Here is a 14,880-nt window from a genome sequence, read left to right as displayed (position 1 = left end):
ATTTATCCGTCAAAAGAGGTACCATTCTCTTTTTCTCGTCGAGAAGTATGATTTTTGTTTTTGAATCACTTGATTTCATTGAGTATTGAAGAAGTTATGAACGTTTAAAGTTTACCCAGTTTCCGGCGAGTTTTCCAGTTTTTTCCGTGGACCAGTCAACTTTGAGTTTATTTGCCGGCCATGTCCGGCAACCATTGGGATTTTAAATAGGTATAATCTTGTTCTACACTTTCCTATCTTCATTTTGATATATTATAGGTCGAATTTGGTTAAGAAATGATTGAGTTACGAAGCTTTGAAAATTGCCCAAGGAGTTTTTAACGGAATAACCAAAATGATGTAAGGTGGACAATCACAGGGACCATTTCTATTGATTTTCAATCTCAGTGACCAAAGTGATGTGTTATGCATATCTCAGGGACCATTTTGGCTATTTAGCCTACAAATCACCCTAAATCCTGACAATGAAATATTGTGATATGAAAATAGATGAGGTTCAAAAGTTTGTCAAGTTGTATAACAACATCAGGGGGTTTGTGACTGTGATAACGTAGGGATCCTTAGGCCATCTCCAACCGAAGACTGGCTAAATGGCTCGTTTTAGCCCTCTGGCCCTCCAAGATATTAATATTTTAATAAACAATACATGACCATATTTGCCTCCATCTCCAACCGAGAGCCAAAGGGCCATAGGGCACATTTTAGCTCTGTCATAAAAAACCATTTCCAACCGAGTGCCAAAAGGCCAAACATAATTTATTATTTAAATTTAAAAACTACAACAACTTAAATTTAAAAACAACAACTTATATTTAAAAACTACAACTTAAATTTAAAAACGACAAATTAAATTTAAAAACTACAAATTAAATTTAAAAACAACATTAACTTAAATTTAAAAACTACAACAACTTAAATTTAATATCCATAATCAACATTGAAGGAAAGATTTTTGAAAGAGGTAAGAAAATATGAGAATTGAAATGGTGAAAAATTTGTTAGGAATGGTGAATGAATGGTTTAGGTATTTATAGGAAAAAAATAGAATTGTTAAGAATTAAAAAAAAAAAAAAAAAGGGCCCAAAAAACCAAAAAAATTTGAATCCAACGGTAACTGGCGTCAGATAGCCGTTGGATTCAAAAATTTGTTTAAGCATTCCTATCGAATATAACCGACATGATTAATAACAATGTTGTCGGTTATATTCGACAAGAATGCTCACATTTCTGGCCAGCACGGGGCTAGCTGGATTGGGCCAGCCCTTTGGCCCTTTCAGATTCCGTGGGGCCCACAAGCCCTTTGACCTAACCCTCGGTTGAATACGGTTTTCAGGCTATTTTCGACTCTCTGGACCCTTCAATTGAAGATGGCCTTATAGAAACATAAATCTTCTCATTTATATATATATATATATTTTATGTGTTACAACATTTTAATATGTTTGGAGAACGAAATTTATAATATGCACAGGTATTTAATTATGTGAGTTCATGAGTTGGTGGGAAGGAGAAGAGATAGAATACACATGTGGCATATCTTGGTTCCGTAGGCCTGTCAAGTGACGCATATGGTCCTTGTACAAACATATATGTATATATATGCAGACCTTGGGGCTAGGGCAGCTAAGCACATTTCTGAAGCACATTGCTTTCAAACAAGAGCTCTACTGAGAAATTTATCATGGATAAGAACTTGATGCTGATATTGGGTACGTAGCCTTGCTGTATGTCATTCATTAATATATACACGTGTGTGTGTATATATATATATATATGTGTGTGTGTGTATATGTATGCCTTTCTTTTGACTTCTTCTTCTCTTCTTCTTGTATGTCATTCATTAATTTATACACATAGATATATATATATATATATGTTTGTATATGTATGACTTTGTTTTGACGTCTTCTCTTCTTCTTGTATGTCATTCATTAAAATACACACACACATATATATATATATATATATATGTGTGTGTGTGTGTGTGTGTATGTATGACTTTCTTTTGAAGTTGGGTGAAATATGATAAGGCCGTAGAGTTTGGTAGTGGGTAATATCATTGAACTGTGGGGACTGCTGCTATGCCACTGAAGTTGGTGCACGGCAAATAGCAAACATCTCCATTAGGAAAAATGGTGTTTTCTTTTTTGGAAAAATATGAAGTATATTGATTAATTACCTATCTATTAGGCCAGGTTTCTAGTATGATAAGGATTATGATTACTTTTTTTTTTTTTTTTTTTAAGGAGGACAACGAATGGCAAGCCATGGTTATCCATTAATTTCGAGGATCGGAAAGACTCACATGATTATTTCAGCCTTTTAGATTGATTTCCTATTCATTTGAAGATTAGGTCTTCCAAAATACAGCTCCATATGAATTAAGTCTTGATAATATTTAGATTTTTTTTTTCGTGATGTAGTTTTCTTGACAAGTTTTATCATTTTTTCTTCGTGTATGTATATTCAAATTTCTGCAATCAATTTCTATTCTTTCCGTCTTGAATTAATTTGCTAATAATTCATACACAATACATTGAATCGTCTAAGTAAATGAAGCTAATTCAAGTAGCAAGAGAGAGCAAGTGGCCCTTTGTCACGGTGGTGGAAAAATATTGAGTCATTGCATGGCGGCGTGAGTTCGAATTCCGCTCGTTGCTAATCTAAATTCTAATTTAACAAAATCTACCGTTTGACAAAAAAAAAAAAAAAAATTAGTGAGGGAGAAAAAAATTGAGTTAAAACATGAATGTGATCTCGACTCAGATAAAATCAAAATGTTCAAATTAGCTTCCTCGGCCAAATTAAATTCATATTTACATGAATAACTATACAGTTGTGTCGTATGTTTATACGCATACAATAATGCATATTTACGATCAGCTGGTTACTTCATTTTCTAGGGTGTACGTGCTTTGGCTTGATATGCATGTCCCAATCCTGAACGATGCTTATAAAATTTTCTAAGCCACTACGGTGTCTTGAAACTTAAAATTTTGTTTTGAAAAGTGCCCCATTATTTGATAAGGAGCAAACAACCATATGTGCTTAATTAAGAGGTTTGATGATATCGTGCTGGCTGCCCATAAAATTTTCCTAATCATACCGGCATCAAAATATTTATATATCTCAGTATTCAATCTAGGAAAGCACTGCAAGAATTTTTTTCATGGGAATCGCAGCCATATTGTCATATATATTTTTTTTAAATAAATCTTTTGCGTTATAATATGGTGAGAACAACGAGTTTTTAGTGATTGAAAGACGAGTTTATATGTTGTTGTATAGTATTATTGTTACTTAAGGCTCATTTGATAACTATTTTAGAGTTTTCATAAAAATGAAAATTGAAAACCAAAATAAAGCTATTTTTGAAGACTAAAAAAAGTAGATTTCAGTTTTTGATTTTTCACTCTTCAATTTTTTTTTAACTGAAACAAAAATAGTTATTAAACGGCCCATAAATAAAACATGTATTATAGCATGCATGAATATAAGTACTATCACGTGACAATGTTATACTCACATTGAGGCCGAGATGCCCTTACCCTCCTCTCCTAAAACGGGTGGAGATTATGTTACTCTTCATATTGCCAATTAATTTTACTGAAATTTTGATATTACCCCTTGAAACTATATTTTCCTCTACTAAAACCCATCTCCTTTTGTTTTCTTGAATAAAGCCCATTGACTACCCTCCAATTAAACAAATTCTTTAATTAAGTTTGACTTTTCAAATTGTGTATTTTTCGAATGCCTAAACTACCCCTATTAATACTTGGATGGGGTTTTTGGATCAGTTACTTGTTATATCCATTTAATTAATTTTATATATTTTACAAAATAATTCATGCCATTCATTGTATATTCAATGTATTAACTTTCAAATTGTTATAACGTGCCAATTGAAAAATAATAATACTAATTTCATAATTTTGTGCATTACATATATAAGTTAATTTACCTACCAACACAACAATAAACCTAAAACAGCTTCGGCTAATATTCCAATCCCTAATACACAAAACAAAAGCTATATGTTCCGCACAATTCTTACCTACAAAATAGTCTAATTTACCTATTACATCAAACCAAAATTTAAAGGGTCTAGTTTACTTTCAAAATGGTCTAATTTACCTACATGATTTATGTGCATTAGATTAAAAGTTTATTTAATTGCCTACAAGCACAAACCCACAACATTCGAACATTATCTAATATCACTAATTTTTATTTTATTTTTGGAATAGGTAAATTAATTTAAATGTAGGTAAATTAGTATAATACTAATAAGTAGGTAAATTAGTATAATATTAATAAGTAGGTAAATTAATTAAAATGTAGGTAAATTAGTATAATATTTTATAAGTAGGTAAATTAATTTAAATGTTGGTAAATTAGTATAATATTTGTATGTAGGTAGTTACATGATTCAAAATGCTGGTTTATTAGTATAATATTTTATAAGTAGGTAAATTAATTTGTATGTAGGTAATTACATAATTCAAACAATATTATTTTTTCCGTACAAGATTGTCTTTCTCTTTTAAATTTGGTAAATTAATTTATATATGTTGCTAATATTTATGATACAAGAAAGGTAAAATATCCATATGGATTTAATTGCTCATCATAATTAGGATGAGTAATAACATTTATTGACCAAATTAGGATTCTATGGCATAAGTTGTAATTGTATTGTAATAGTTGGTCATATATTTGTCTACATGGTAGGCTATTTGAAATTTGGGTTTTATTTGAATGTTTAAATTTAGATGGGTTTTTATTTGGAAAATAGGAGTTTCAAGGGTTTATATCTAAAGAACCCTTAATTTTATGATGAAACCTCAACGTTCTTCATTAACATTCATATTTACAAACTAGCATGCTAAGCCATCAAATTAACTTTTTCCTTTTTTAAAGGAATCGAATTAACCTTTTTCTATTATCATGGCACTTAAACTACTCAAATCAAGTACGATGTACAGAAAACTAAAACTAGTTTTTTTTTTTTTTTTTTTTTAAGACCGAAATGCGAAGAACTTAGTTAAAAAGGCAAAGGCATGCGGAAAGCTAAGCCTATATAGAATTAATCTTTGCATGAACTAAATAAGAAGGATAACACCAGCCGAAAGTATAAAGTGAGCAGAATAGTGTGTTAAAAATAAGTAAAAACACATGAGGGTATAGGCTTATAGCCTTAGGCCTATCTCCAATATAGGTGGAAGAGGTCAAGGGGGTAACTTAAACTAAATTCTGGAGTTGTTACTATATTTAGCATTTCTCAACAAAAGAATATTGGGAATGAGATTGAGATCAAAAAGTTGTTAATATATTTAGTAATATTCCATCTTCCCCCTCATATGGGAACTGAAAATCGAATCTAACCTAGCTAGGCTGTGGCAATAAGAAAATCTAACCTAACCGTATAACTCGACCTGCCCCTTTGAGAGTGAGAGAGTGAGAGAGAGAGAGTTGAATGGGACCCTTGGAAACGAGTTTGGAAGCCCACACTGAAAAGGATTCTAGCCGATCCTTTTTCTGGAAATTTTAGGAATTTTGTGTTCGTGATCATATATCGTACATCGTGCGATCATAAATTATTTTAAAATTTAAATTTTAAAATTCAATATAAATAGTATCTAACAAAAACTGACCATCACGATCACAGAATCTCTAAGATTCCTAAAAAAAAAATCCGCCGATGATTCTTTCCAAAACAACCAATAATTTGGGCACGCGGACTCTTTGAGAGCCAGACCTACTTAGTGTTAATATTTTGAAATTTTTATTTATTGAAAGAGTAAAGTGCGGTTTGCTATACGTGAGCCTGGCAGTCAGCACGCATATACGAGGTTTTGTTACTTTAGAGCTTTACCTCTTACCCGAAAACCTAGAGATAAATCCTAAGTGCAGAACAAAACAAGTTAAAATGCAAACCTAGTTGTGTTTTTGTTTGACACATGTACAGCTGCATGCAGATATGAGAGGTTAATTACTTTAGAGTTTATGTTCTTCTCACCCAAAAACTCGAGAGCTAAACCCTAAGTGCATAGGCATGCGAATCTAGAGACGAAATTTTGATGCCCTGAGCAAAAAAATTTAGTCATACTCATACATCTACAATTGGTAATTCTTGATTGTCGATGTAAGATCAAATTATGTATGCAAATCTAGAGATGAACTTTTGATGCCCTGAGCAAAAAAATTTAGTCAGACTCATGCATCTACAATTGGTAATTATTGATTGTCGATTTAAGATTAAATTATGTTGAAGGTATATGGTCAGCATAACAGAATATATATGAAGCTCTGTATTAGTATTTAAAAGGTTTTGTGCATGTCTATTCGTTGCCAATTGATTTTGTGTTGTAATTCTTAAGTTTAAATAACATAACAATATAATTATAAACTGATATATAATCAAATTTTTATGCCAAAGTATGTAAATTGGAATTATTTGCAAGTCTTGTGGTATGTCTAATCAAGTATTCTTTCACCTTTGCTTATCCAATTACTTATTAAAATGCCTACTTTACCTAAAAAATAGTTTTGTTTGATAGCTTTTAAGAACAATGAAAGCTAGCACAAACCACTTGCAGGTGCAATACAACACTTGTATAGTCTCAAGCTTTTTGATACATATCTTCATTGGTCATCATAAATTGCATATCTTTATACTTGTAGCCCACATGAAATCTAATGATGGGTACACACCATAATGCTTTTTTATTATTATTTGCTCGTAGAACCTTGATTCATCTCTATCATGTAATTTGATCTGCTCTTTGCAGTCGGTTCCTATTAACAAACCCCTGCCACTTAAAATTTTCAATTTACTTTAGCACTTAGACATTTTGTTTTGTCTATATTAGTCAATTCCACTATGAGTTTAGAGATAGTTTCCTGATTAAATGATGCTAATTAACTAGTAGGGCGGTCAAAGAGGGTGATTCCATCATATTTAAGCATAAATTAGGAAGTGACAATTAGGTTATTTTAGGTACAATCTTCATCCAAACATGAAATATTATCATGTAAACACGACATAAACTTCCATACTTTGGAAAGCACCCACACCCCTCTGTGGTTCCACTTCCATTAATCTATCTTTGCTTATAGTGCTGGACATTCTTCAACTTTTCCTAAATCGTGATACGTTTTGTAGTAGTCATCCACCAAATTCTAATAAAGGTGTGATCCTATCATGTTGGTTAAAATTTGACCTACCATGCTTCATGCCTTTTCTTTTCCTTTTTCTTTAACAACTTATTACTCCATTTAAATGAAGAAATTAATCCATATATATCAACCTTAACAAGAGAAAAATGTATCATCACAGTCCCACATATATATAGCCAGATGTATATGGGATGTGCGATGTGTACAGTACATGATGATGCAACGAAATCCCGGGACCAGCTCTACGTCTCCAATTTGCTCTTTTTTTTCTTTCCTTTCTTTTTTCTTTTTTGTCACTTCTAAGTTTCACTGCTTTCATAATCAAATTACACTCCAAAGTCCAAATTAGAAAAACAAAAACAGTAAAAAGTGAATGTGTGAAAACTCAACTCCTCATGAATAAGTATGCGTAAAAAAGAAAAAAATTACAAAATCAGTACTTACATCCATAATTATCCATTGAAAATCAAACCCGCGTGCACAAATTAGTAATTTAACCCACTAAAAGTACTCTAATCGTAGCTTAAGTTGACATAATCTTTGTGGTTTTTTAATCATCCTATTTAATTTGCCCAAGGGCATTATGCGGACGATCCTATAAAATTCAGATATTAACAGTTTAATATTTGTAAGTTGTACTATATATATATTTATAAAACCAATCTAATCATCACGAAATAAGTGGGGACGTGAGGAAAGGAGGACAAGCAACTCACTTTCGAAGTACTTAAATTAATAAAATTTAAGCACTCAAATATGAATAATTTAGTATGTTAATGGGAAAGATAGTATAGGTATATAGTATTATTGTGTGACAATTAGGCACATTAGGAAGCCTAACCCTAAGGTTGAAAATAACATCACTGTGAAGTTTAGATCCATTGATTAATTCCCCTTTAAGTTGAAGCACAATTAGAAAATGAAAAATTAGATTAATTACAGGCTCTGTATAATTTAAATAGAAGTTTGTTGAGAATAAATTCCACATTAGTAGGAAGAGAAATCTTGTATGGCCTTACAAGTAAGTTGGTCTATTCCTTGTTGCCAATTAACTTTATGGTAGAACCTCAATTTTCTTCATGATATTAGAGCAAGTTGTCCCACATGTGATGCTCAAAGCCTACATGTGTTCCTTACCACCTGATTTGTTTTGTATACGTGTTAGACTTGAAAATTCACCACAGTTGACGTTGTGTGTTTAGAATGAATCTCACATTGATAAGAGATAAGATATTACATGGGCTTATAATTAAATTGAACTATCTCTTATATTGCTAATTAATTTATAATGAAACCTTAATTTTTTTGAGGTTGATTTATTTTTTTGACCTTTCTTTTCTTTGGCTTTCTGAAAGTGCCTGCGTCAGAAAAGCAAAGTGAACAATTCATATTTGAGGTTTGGGGTAAGTTAACAGGCAGAAAGACCATATAAAATTAGTCTATTATGTCTGACTTATTCGAAGTGAAAAAGTGACAAGTGTTATACATAAACCCAGAAGACGACATTTTGATAGTGTAATTACCGAAAGAAGTTAAATGTCTTCTTCTGTAGCACCTATTTAAATCTTAGTGGATGATCCATGTTAAGACTTACACCGCACGTTTTCTATTTATTTGATAAGAGACACTTTGGATGCGGTTCTTAACTACCAATATTCTTTGATTGAAACCTTCGTGGTTTTTAGTTTTTTATCGAAGTCCCTAACATTAATGTAATAATGTATTTCTATGTAAGTTATTATATTTTTAAATTAAAAATGAAACTTGTAGTTACTTAAATTAATGAGATTTTAAATAAAACTCATAATTTATAGGAATAACAAAATTAAAAATGAATTATACTCTCCAATATATTCTGTACACACACACACACATATGGGTACATTCATCAAAACCAACCAAAAAATTATTGTACCAAAACATAGGCACATTTTTCAAAAACACAAAAAAAGAAGATATTAGGCTTAATAACATTATTAAATTTCTTCTATTAAACTTGACATGGATACATTCTCAAATAAATAGAATGTACCCATATAAGTGTAAAAAATGGACTACAGAAAAGATTGAATGGATTTTATATAAAAAAAATGGGTATATTTTATATTAAAAAAAAAAGAGTACATTTTTCATATAACAAATTGGTATATTTAAGAATGGGTACATATAAGATTAAAAAATTTAATAGGTACAAACTTATTCTAATTTTATTTTTTATATTTTGGAAATGTTTGAATTGAAAATTAATTAGGAGTTTAATAAGGGTGTGAGTATTAAAACTCTAAATCAATTACTAATTTTTATTATAAAAATTATGTAACTTATATGTAATTCATTAATATATTAATGTCAGGGACATTGATCAAAATCTAAAAACTGATAAGGTCTTAGTCAATAAACATTAGAAACTAGGGATTGGATACTAATTTTTCCATTTTATAATTCCACTATATTTATTTATTTTTTATTGAAAAAGAGATCAGTTGGTGGCTTCGTCATGGCAGTTCACCGTTTTGGCAATCGGAAAGACTCATAAAGGCATTTCAGCCTTTCACTGACCACCATCGTGCGATTTGCTAGCCTCATAAATTGAAACCAGGACATACCGTGTGGAATACGGACTTGAAATTCATTCTAACCATTGGGCCACCCTGTAATGGTTATTCCAATATATTGAAACATAGCTCTTTGTTTGATTTATTAACCTGGAAAGCCAACATGTCCATGCATATATTACCTTATCATAGCAGTTCTATTTTGATACTAAATACCTATTAGATTTAAATCATTTTGGACATAATCAGGCTATTCAAGCTTCATCTTATTTTTTTTTCATTTTTGATATAAAAAAAAGGTTGAGATTTAGTTCAATTTGAACCGGTTTATTCTGTTGAGAATGAATTCCACATATATGAAAGGAGAAACTTTGCATGTGCTTATAACATATTAGACTACTCTCTATATTTCCAATTGTTTTTATGGTGGAACCCAACTTTTTTCATGGTATCAGAGCCAGGTCGTCTCACGGCCACACGCATTGCATGTCACACAAGTTGTGTTGTTTACGTATTATAAGAGATTTGACTACTCTCATATTAATAAGTAATTTTATAATAGAATTTCAACTTTTTTCACAATTATTAAAAAAAATTCCAGGAAAGAATTTCCGCAACAAATATATATTCTACCTTGATGATTGCAAACTCCCAATTTAATAAGTTCAAATAAGAGCTTTTTAAACCCTTTTTGAACACAATAACACTTTATATTCCATCAAATATCATTGCACAACAAGAGATGTATCTATTTGATAGAGACCTATTTTGATATGATAAGAAAAATATATACATGAATATATTCATATAAAAACATCAATCCCAGAGATTTTATTAATTATGAATATAATTCTTCCACTCCCTCCATGGAACAACTTTGTAGAAGAGACAGAATCAGCGTGGGTCACGTTCTCCACTCCCTTCAATAACCTTAGCCTTTTACACTCCCAAAACCCTACATATAAAGCTCAACGTTTTGATTAGACAGTTGTGGGGATGCAATTAACTCTAATTTCCTTTATTAAATTAAATTAGCTAGTATCCCACTAATTTCAAAATGCTTGTATATATACCACTTCAAGCATGACATATGCCAACAGATCATATAATTTTAAGAAATTAATTTGGATCCTCAATAGACGAGGAGTTCCTCCTCAATGCTTCACTATTGATATACGAAATTTGGTACTTATAATCAGAATCGTTTATATTATAAATCACATCAAAAATATCATATATGCAAAAAAGCAAATTAAAAAAATGAGATCGTTGGGCCATTGAACTGTATAAAAATAAATGGTCGGATAGTATAAAAGCATTACGAACTGTTTATCTATTTACTACATTTGCTTTTTTGCATAAATGATCTTTAATTACATAGTAATTTATAATATGAACTATTGTATTTATAAATACAAAATTTTGTAAATTGGTAACAAAGCATCTTTAAATACTTCTACTTATTTTTAAAGGACACTTTGGATGCAATCCCTAACTACTAATGTTATTTGACTGAAACCTTGGTGGTTTTTAATTTTTGATCAAAGTCCCTGACATTAATGTAATAGCGTATTTCTAGTAGGTTATTATATTTTTAAATTAAAAATGAAATTTGTAGTTATTTATATTAATGAGATTTTAAATAAAACCCATAATTTATGAGACTAAAAATATTAAAGATGAATTATACTCTCGAAGATATTGTGTGTGTATGCGTACGTTCATTAAAACCTACCAAAAAATTATTGTACCAAAGCATGGGTACATTTTGCAAAAGCACGAAAAAAAAAAAAGATATTAGGCTTAATAACATTATTAAATTTTTTCCATTAAACTTGACATGGATACATTCTCAAATCAACGAAATAGAATGTACCCATATAAGTTTAAAAAATGGATTAGAGAAGAGATTGAATGAAATTTTATATAAAAAATGGGTACATTTTTAACGAATTGGTATATTTAAGAATCGATACATATAATGTGACATCCCACATCGTCCAGGGGAGTGGATCATGTAAGCCTTATATGTATATTCTCATCTCTACCTAGCACGAGATCTTTCGGAAGCTCACTGGCTTCGGGTTCCATCAGAACTCCGAAGTTAAGTGAGTTCGCGTAAGAGCATTCCCAAGATGGGTGACCTCCTGTGAAGTTCTTATGTGAGTTCCCAGAAACAAAACCGTGAGGGCGTGGTCGGGGCCCAAAGCGGACAATATCATGCTACGGTGGAGTCTAGCTCGAGATGTGGTAGGGGCCTTGGTCAGGATGTGACATATAAGATTAAAAAATTGAAATGGTTACAAACTTATTCTATTTTTGTTTTTTATATTTGGAAAATGCTTGAATTGAAAATTAATTAGGAGTTTAATAAGGGTGTGAGTATTAAAACTCTAAATCAATTACTAATTTTTTTATTATAAAAATTATGTAACTTTCATGTAATTCATTAATATATTAATGCTAGAAACTTTGATCATAATTTAAAAACTGATAAGATCTTAGTCAATGAATATTAGAAACTAAGAATCGAGACTAATTTTTCCTATTTTTAAGCAGCCAAGCTTTCCTCTAATTTCGAAAGGGTATGCAACTATATGGTGGATTATCTGAAAGATGCTTATTCCCTAGAAAACAACTAGCTAGCTGATGGCTCTGGGATGATACTAAACCAATCATTTAATGTACATGAATGCTTTGCAATAGCCTCACTAATAAAACATATATTATATAAAATGTAACATCAAATAATTTGGATGGAATTGGAACTAATGATCTAGTATAATTAGCTTCTATGCACAAAATTATATAGTACTACTATTCTGTATTGTTTTTTTCCTCGTCTCTTTTTCTGTGTGATTAGATTCGTTTCCTTTTGTAGTGACCAAAATATCAAGTGCTACAGTAGCAAGGAGCATATAATGCATTTAAACTTTTTTTCTCCCGATGAGGGTTCTCTACCATTCCATAGCTTCCTATTTGAACGGTCACGGTTAAGCCATGTCAACATCTTATATTCATTTTTTTTATAGAGATAATAAGATAAAAAATAATATGTGAAAGGAGGGGATGAGAATAGAAGGGTAGAGAATCCTTCTTCTTTTTCTCCATAGGATTACTGTGCCTCTGGGATGCATATCATATGACATTTGTTTGTGTGAAAGAACCTTTGAGTGGTCAATTATATATGCGGTTTTGAATATGAAGGTTTAATTTTTATATGCTTTCACTCGAATCAAATGAAATAATGCTTTGGCTACGTAACTTCTATAATTTTCTCGATTTAAACCAACTGAATTTTTAAATGACGTTGAGTGTACTGCGTCGGTCTCTAACAAAAACATTATATTAGGGCATAAGCACATAGAGGAAAGGTTATTGGCAGAGTCGAGTTATGCTCAACCTATACATAGATAAGCTTGTTGTGTGTATGTTAAGACAACACTAATTAAGGCTAATGACTATTTAGGCCAATAAGATTCTCTTAACATGCAAAACTTATCAAAACTCTCCATTAAGAAAACCAAAAAGAAAAGGAAAAGAAACCTTGCGATCGAGGAATTGCCACCATTCTTTAAAACCAATCTCTTTTGAATTCAAACAAAATAAAATGTCACTAATGATCTAACCTTCCATTTTGGCACAATGTTCTTGTCATTTACTATTTATGAAAAGTAGAAAGGAGAAATAAAAATTAAGATCACCAAATCTTAATTACTATTACTAATAGCCTAGGGGAATCACCTTTCTACACAAATGGCTTCTTTTCAATTTCATAGCCCTAGTTTGGTACTTAGTTGATTCTGAAAAAGTGGTTATAAAAAAAAACTCCCAACTTTTTTATGTTTAGTAAACATTCAACTTCAGTTTTTTTTTCATAGTTTGGGGTGAAAAAAAAAGTCAAAAACACAAAGCTGCAAAACCTAGCTTTGAAAAACCAGCTTTTTATTTCACATCTGTTTTACACAAAAGTTTATCAAACACTATAATACTGTTTTTTTTTTTTTTCAAAGGCACTTTTACAAAAAAGTTTAGCAAACACTCTGCTACTTTATTTCACATCTACTTATCCTCACAGTACAGCAGAAACAATTTTATTTCAAAGCACAGCAATACCAAACCAACCCTTAGTACAAGAATTGCTTTCATGACATGCTCAAGCTGTCCACATTGATTAGGATTCAAATTAACATCATCACAATTATCTCCACAACATTTCCTCAAGAGAACAATTGCTCAATATGCAAACCGCCCCACCAATGTTTTGCTTTGACAAACAACAAAAACCCCACAAGGGATTTGACTAATTTCATGAGTCTTAACCAAAAAGAAAACCAAAATCTTCTAATTAGTGGATGACACACCCCACCAAAGTTTTACTTGCTAATTATTCAACAAGAATGCCTTAATAAAGGCTATAATAAAAGGCACGTTAGTGGGGAAAGGTCCGAAAGGAGGCTCTTAGATCAAAACACCTGAAAATTGCTTGTTTGCCAAGATGCGAGAAAGTAAAAAAAAAAAAAAAAAACAAAGAAAGTAAAGGAAGATAGTGGTGCGCTAGCCCACCGTACAGACTATGGGCTGTAGGACTTGAAGTTTGTTATTTAAAGTAAAAAGGAATGTCACAAATTAAAAAGGGCAGCCGACATAAGTTTTACAAAACTAAACCATGACTTGGAATTACAGATCAAGTATTTTGTACTTATTTTATGTGTGGTATCTATCATTAATTGATATGTGATAAATTTATGATAATAAATTAAGGAGTGTTACATTTATTAACACGTATCAGCCAACAATAAATGTCACATAAAGACCACATACAAAATAAATGCAGAATATTTGAATTATGTAATTTCATCTAATGTTTTCATGTATGATTCATAATCTTTCAGATCGAACTGTTCTATTTTTATTTTGCAAAGTTTTGGTTGTCGGGATTAAGGTTTTGTCGAGATTATAGCAAATATTTTGCTTTCTAATGACCACAAAGACAACAAGCCCATAAATGTAATGAGTGCCTAATCTAGGGTAAATTACTTGATTGGCCCATAAATATATATTGGATACAAAGCTCCTACATATGCTTAAGGCTCAAACCATGACTCTTTGGCAAAAATTGAGGTAGTGGATTCACGTATGT

This window comes from Pyrus communis, chromosome 15, assembly GCF_041283825.1.
Source record: "Pyrus communis isolate YQ-2024b chromosome 15, ASM4128382v1, whole genome shotgun sequence".
Lineage (NCBI taxonomy): Eukaryota > Viridiplantae > Streptophyta > Magnoliopsida > Rosales > Rosaceae > Pyrus > Pyrus communis.
This window is presented reverse-complemented; position numbering follows the sequence as displayed.